At 43.5% G+C, this 6,115-nt stretch overlaps 2 pseudogenes; one reads left to right on the top strand and one right to left on the bottom strand.

Annotated features, from left to right (window-relative positions):
* The first annotated feature begins 3,117 nt into the window (after window positions 1-3,117).
* LOC141450192 (uncharacterized) lies at window positions 3,118-3,714 on the top strand (annotated as a pseudogene).
* Window positions 3,715-5,159: 1,445 nt separating this feature from the next.
* On the bottom strand, window positions 5,160-5,786 carry LOC141449413 (uncharacterized; annotated as a pseudogene).
* Window positions 5,787-6,115: the final 329 nt, after the last annotated feature.

Below are 6,115 nucleotides of genomic sequence, written 5' to 3'. Positions count from 1 at the left end.
AATGATTCAGTCATGGCGGTAGAGGCGGTCCCAGCTTTAATTGATCAGTCCTCCTTAGAGGAGTGGCAGAAGCCAATCTTAGAGGAACTGATTTCTAAATGGAAGGGGACCCGACCTCAGAAACTAGGGTGCACCAGCAGAGTCAAGCACATGATCGAGACAGACCACCGTCCGATCAAACAGCGCTACTACCCGGTTTCGCCACATGTTCAGGAATCATTGAACAAAGAGCTGGATGACATGCTTGAGCAAGGTATAGTAGTCCCATCCAAAAGCCCATGGTCATCACCTGTCGTACTGGTAAAGAAATCAGACGGAACTTATCGGTTTTGTGTGGATTACCGGCAGGTAAATGCGGTTACGAAGAGAGATGCCTATCCTCTTCCTTTCGTTTCTCAGATTCTTGACCGGTTACGAGATGGACATTATCTCTCTTCCGTAGACATAAAGTCGGCATATTGGCAGATCCAAATGGAGGAAAGTAGTCAAGAAAAGACGGCCTTTACGGTAGCTGGTCGTGGGCTCTTTGAATTCACGAGGATGCCATTTGGGCTTCATAACGCCTCAGCCACGTGGCAAAGGCTTATTGATCATGTTCTGGGGGCTGACCTAGAACCACATGTTTTCGTATACCTCGACGACATTGTGGTGGTGACGAACGAATTCGGAAAACATGTAGAGGTATTAGAAGAGGTATTTCGGCGACTGGCTGAATCAAAATTAACTATAAATTGGGACAAATGTCGCTTTTGTAGGTCGCAATTGAGGTACCTGGGCTACGTTGTGAATAAGGATGGGTTACAAGTAGACCCTGAGAAGGTCTCATCCATTATGACTTTTCCAGCCCCAAAGTCTATCAGGCAGGTTAGACGTTTTATAGGCCTAGCGTCGTGGTATCGTCGATTTGTCCCAGACTTTTCAACCATAATATCACCGTTAACCACCTTGCTAAAGAAAGGGAAAAGGTGGCAATGGAATGAAGAACAGGAAACAGCATTCATTGCCATAAAAGATAAACTTATTTCTTCACCGATCTTGACCTGTCCAGATTTTAGCCTACCCTTTATCCTTCAAACAGACGCGTCCTCTTCGGGCGTAGGGGCTATTTTGTGCCAAGAGTATCCGGAGGGCGAAAAGGCGATAGCCTACGCTAGCAGAGGACTGACCGCCTCTGAGAAAAAGTTCTCGACTACCGAGCAAGAGTGCCTGGCCGTTCTCTGGGCAATAGAGAAATTCAGACCCTACTTAGAGGGGATGGAATTTACGGTAGTCACTGATCACATGGCGCTTAAGTGGCTTAATAATCTAAAAGATCCACAAGGCAGGCTAGCCGGGTGGGCTGTGAAATTACAGCAATACACCTTCCAAATCCGTCACCGACCGGGGAAGTTAAACGCGGCCGCGGATGCACTTTCAAGGGTTGAGGAGGATGCCGAGGTGACGGCAATAGATTGCACTGGCCATACAGACTCCTGGTACCGAGATTTGTGCACTAAAGTCAGTACGCGACCTGATGAGTACCCACTATGGAAAGTAGAAGGGTCGAAACTGTACAAGAGAATAGTGGATCGAAGGAAAATCTTGGGGGAGGATCGTCCTTGGAAGTTAGTGGTGCCAAAAAGCGAAAGGAAGAAGCTGTTATTCGACTTCCATGATAGTTCTATGTCAGGTCATTTAGGTTCCTACAAGACTCTTCAGCGACTGAAGGAAGGTTATTATTGGCCAGGAATGGCTGCAGATACAGCGAGGTACGTTGCTAGGTGTCCGACCTGTCTCGCAATGAAACCCTCTCAACAGGGACCAGCAGGGTTGATGGGAGGGCAGAGAGTTGCGGAAAGCCCCTGGCAGGTAATTACTGCCGATCTAATGGGCCCACTTCCCTTGTCCACTAAATTAAACAGATGGCTGCTAGTGGTATGCGACTATTTTTCAAAGTATTCCATATTACTTCCGTTGCGGACCGCCACATCCAATAAGATAGCAAACTTGTTGGAAGAAAAAGTTTTCCTGAAGTTTGGTGTTCCCCAGATAATCATCTGTGACAATGGCGTACAGTTCAAAGGTCGCCAGTTACAGGAAAAGATGCAAGAATATGGGACAAAGACGTGGTTCACCAGTCTTTATCACCCTCAGGCGAATCCCACAGAGAGAGTTAATAGGGTAATAAAAACCATGATGTCGTCTTATATACGGGAGAACCATCGCCATTGGGATAAGGAGCTATCAAAACTGGAATTCGCGATAAAGACAGCAGTACACGACGCCACCGGGTACACTCCCGCATACCTAAACTACGGCCGAGAACTGCCCAGGACCGCGTTTGAGTATGAGAGGGACCCACCGGATGAGACCAGCGGTGAAATAGGTCTGAATCGCGAACGACATATGGAAAAGCTGAAGGCGATGCCAATCCTTTACAAGGAAGTCCAGGACCGTCTCGATCGCGCTTATGAAAAGGGGCAACGCGCTTATAATTTAAGGAGAAGGCCTGTGGAATATCTAGAGGGGCAGGTAGTATGGTGTAGAACCCATCCACAATCCGATGCCCAACAGTTCCACTAGCTCAGTGAAGAAGGGGTGGGGAAGGGCGGTTTATAGTTGCCTTGAGCGCCACGCTGTTGTTTCGAGTGAAATAAGTACCGGTTTCAAGGGGATAAATGAAGATAAATAAAAGAAAATAAAATAATAAATGATTAAACAAATGGTGTAGGGAGAGAGGATGTTTATGGGCTGGTAAGAGTAGGTTCTTGGGGGTACAGCAGCGAAAACCCCCAATACCCGGAATAGTAGGTTGGCTGGAGTAAAAGAGAGAACAGTAACTATAAGGAAGCAGGAATTTAATTTAATTTAGATTTACGGAGCAATCAGTCATCGTGTAATGCACCAGCTACAGCAGGTCGTACTCACTTCAATATCAGAATAGGCTATTTTATGATCTATAACAGAAAATATAATGCTTGGTTAGCAATTCTTGAACATGAATATTATATTAGTTATACAAACAAAGCTTGGAATTAAATTAATGGGCCCAGCTGACCAAAGAATATTTTCAACACATTGTATACATTTAATAAGAAAAATAAATAAATTTAAATAATAATAATAATAAAAAAAAAAAAACTTCAGTTCGGAATAATAACAGATTCAAACTTTGTCAAATTGTCCAATCTCCATTACCTTTGCTACCACCAGCGCTGGGGTTCACTCACCGCTCCTTTTAAATTCAACTTGAATTGGGCAGACGCCTGGTTCTCTACTCTTGCCTGTACGCCTTAAGAGTTTTCGTTCTCTCGGTACACGATAAATCCTCCTGCAAGCGAGTTTTCGTTTACTTTTCTTCACCAGCTATCCAAAGGCTCAACTTACTTCGCCAGCGTCAGAACCAACTCTGTTCGGTTCGCAACTTTTTTTTTCCTCATCTGCTCCCACTGCCTTCTGTACTCCTGGATTTTCTCTCTTCTTTTGTTTCCGCTCACTTTTGGTCTTCTAATCCTTTCTTTTCCCAACTATTACTAAGCCTAAATTTTTTTTTTATTACACAAAATCAAATTCACTTCATTAAGAGGTGCATTACAAATGACTGACCCCCCTCTCAACAAAAAAAAAAATATTATTTATTTATATATTTTGGTTTTTGTCTGTATAAATAATCACTGCCTCTCTCTCTTCCACCAGACTGACTGACCTAGCTATTATTTTCTTTTTAACCCCTAACATTCTCGATGCACTTTCAAGGGTTGAGGAGGATGCCGAGGTGACGGCAATAGATTGCACTGGCCATACAGACTCCTGGTACCGAGATTTGTGCACTAAAGTCAGTACGCGACCTGATGAGTACCCACTATGGAAAGTAGAAGGGTCGAAACTGTACAAGAGAATAGTGGATCGAAGGAAAATCTTGGGGGAGGATCGTCCTTGGAAGTTAGTGGTGCCAAAAAGCGAAAGGAAGAAGCTGTTATTCGACTTCCATGATAGTTCTATGTCAGGTCATTTAGGTTCCTACAAGACTCTTCAGCGACTGAAGGAAGGTTATTATTGGCCAGGAATGGCTGCAGATACAGCGAGGTACGTTGCTAGGTGTCCGACCTGTCTCGCAATGAAACCCTCTCAACAGGGACCAGCAGGGTTGATGGGAGGGCAGAGAGTTGCGGAAAGCCCCTGGCAGGTAATTACTGCCGATCTAATGGGCCCACTTCCCTTGTCCACTAAATTAAACAGATGGCTGCTAGTGGTATGCGACTATTTTTCAAAGTATTCCATATTACTTCCGTTGCGGACCGCCACATCCAATAAGATAGCAAACTTGTTGGAAGAAAAAGTTTTCCTGAAGTTTGGTGTTCCCCAGATAATCATCTGTGACAATGGCGTACAGTTCAAAGGTCGCCAGTTACAGGAAAAGATGCAAGAATATGGGACAAAGACGTGGTTCACCAGTCTTTATCACCCTCAGGCGAATCCCACAGAGAGAGTTAATAGGGTAATAAAAACCATGATGTCGTCTTATATACGGGAGAACCATCGCCATTGGGATAAGGAGCTATCAAAACTGGAATTCGCGATAAAGACAGCAGTACACGACGCCACCGGGTACACTCCCGCATACCTAAACTACGGCCGAGAACTGCCCAGGACCGCGTTTGAGTATGAGAGGGACCCACCGGATGAGACCAGCGGTGAAATAGGTCTGAATCGCGAACGACATATGGAAAAGCTGAAGGCGATGCCAATCCTTTACAAGGAAGTCCAGGACCGTCTCGATCGCGCTTATGAAAAGGGGCAACGCGCTTATAATTTAAGGAGAAGGCCTGTGGAATATCTAGAGGGGCAGGTAGTATGGTGTAGAACCCATCCACAATCCGATGCTTCATCTTACTTTTCGGGGAAGCTGGCACCGAAGTTTGTCAAACGGAAGGTGAGAAAAAAAATTTCCTCTGTAGCGTACGAACTTGAAGACCCCTCAACAGGAGTATTTGCGGGGGTATGGAGCGTAAAGGACCTTAAAGAACAACCAGTGCAAGAAGAGTCCTAGTCCCATTAATTCCTTCCTTCGTTAACTTTTCTCTCCCAGGTTGCCGCTACATTCAAAGTTAATAAAAGTTATTAATCAGGCTACGTCTCGTTGTGCTATTATTTTCTTTCCTAGGAAGGAAGGGAGAATGTTAGGGGTTAAAAAGAAAATAATAGCTAGGTCAGTCAGTCTGGTGGAAGAGAGAGAGGCAGTGATTATTTATACAGACAAAAACCAAAATATATAAATAAATAATATTTTTTTTTTTGTTGAGAGGGGGGTCAGTCATTTGTAATGCACCTCTTAATGAAGTGAATTTGATTTTGTGTAATAAAAAAAAAAATTAGGCTTAGTAATAGTTGGGAAAAGAAAGGATTAGAAGACCAAAAGTGAGCAGAAACAAAAGAAGAGAGAAAATCCAGGAGTACAGAAGGCAGTGGGAGCAGATGAGGAAAAAAAAAGTTGCGAACCGAACAGAGTTGGTTCTGACGCTGGCGAAGTAAGTTGAGCCTTTGGATAGCTGGTGAAGAAAAGTAAACGAAAACTCGCTTGCAGGAGGATTTATCGTGTACCGAGAGAACGAAAACTCTAAAGGCGTACAGGCAAGAGTAGAGAACCAGGCGTCTGCCCAATTCAAGTTGAATTTAAAAGGAGCGGTGAGTGAACCCCAGCGCTGGTGGTAGCAAAGGTAATGGAGATTGGACAATTTGACAAAGTTTGAATCTGTTATTATTCCGAACTGAAGTTTTTTTTTTTTACTATTATTATTATTTAAATTTATTTATTTTTCTTATTAAATGTATACAATGTGTTGAAAATATTCTTTGGTCAGCTGGGCCCATTAATTTAATTCCAAGTTCTGTTTGTATAACTAATATAATATTCATGTTCAAGAATTGCTAACCAAGCATTATATTTTCTGTTATAGATCATAAAATAGCCTATTCTGATATTGAAGTGAGTACGACCTGCTGTAGCTGGTGCATTACACGATGACTGATTGCTCCGTAAATCTAAATTAAATTAAATTCCTGCTTCCTTATAGTTACTGTTCTCTCTTTTACTCCAGCCAACCTACTATTCCGGGTATTGGGGGTTTTCGCTGCT

This window comes from Rhodnius prolixus, unplaced genomic scaffold (genome assembly GCF_049639745.1).
Source record: "Rhodnius prolixus isolate KJV_2025 unplaced genomic scaffold, Rpr scaffold_2, whole genome shotgun sequence".
Classification (NCBI taxonomy): Eukaryota; Metazoa; Arthropoda; class Insecta; order Hemiptera; family Reduviidae; genus Rhodnius; species Rhodnius prolixus.
The sequence above is the reverse complement of the archived record's forward strand: the minus strand, read 5'-3'. Positions and strand labels throughout refer to the sequence as shown.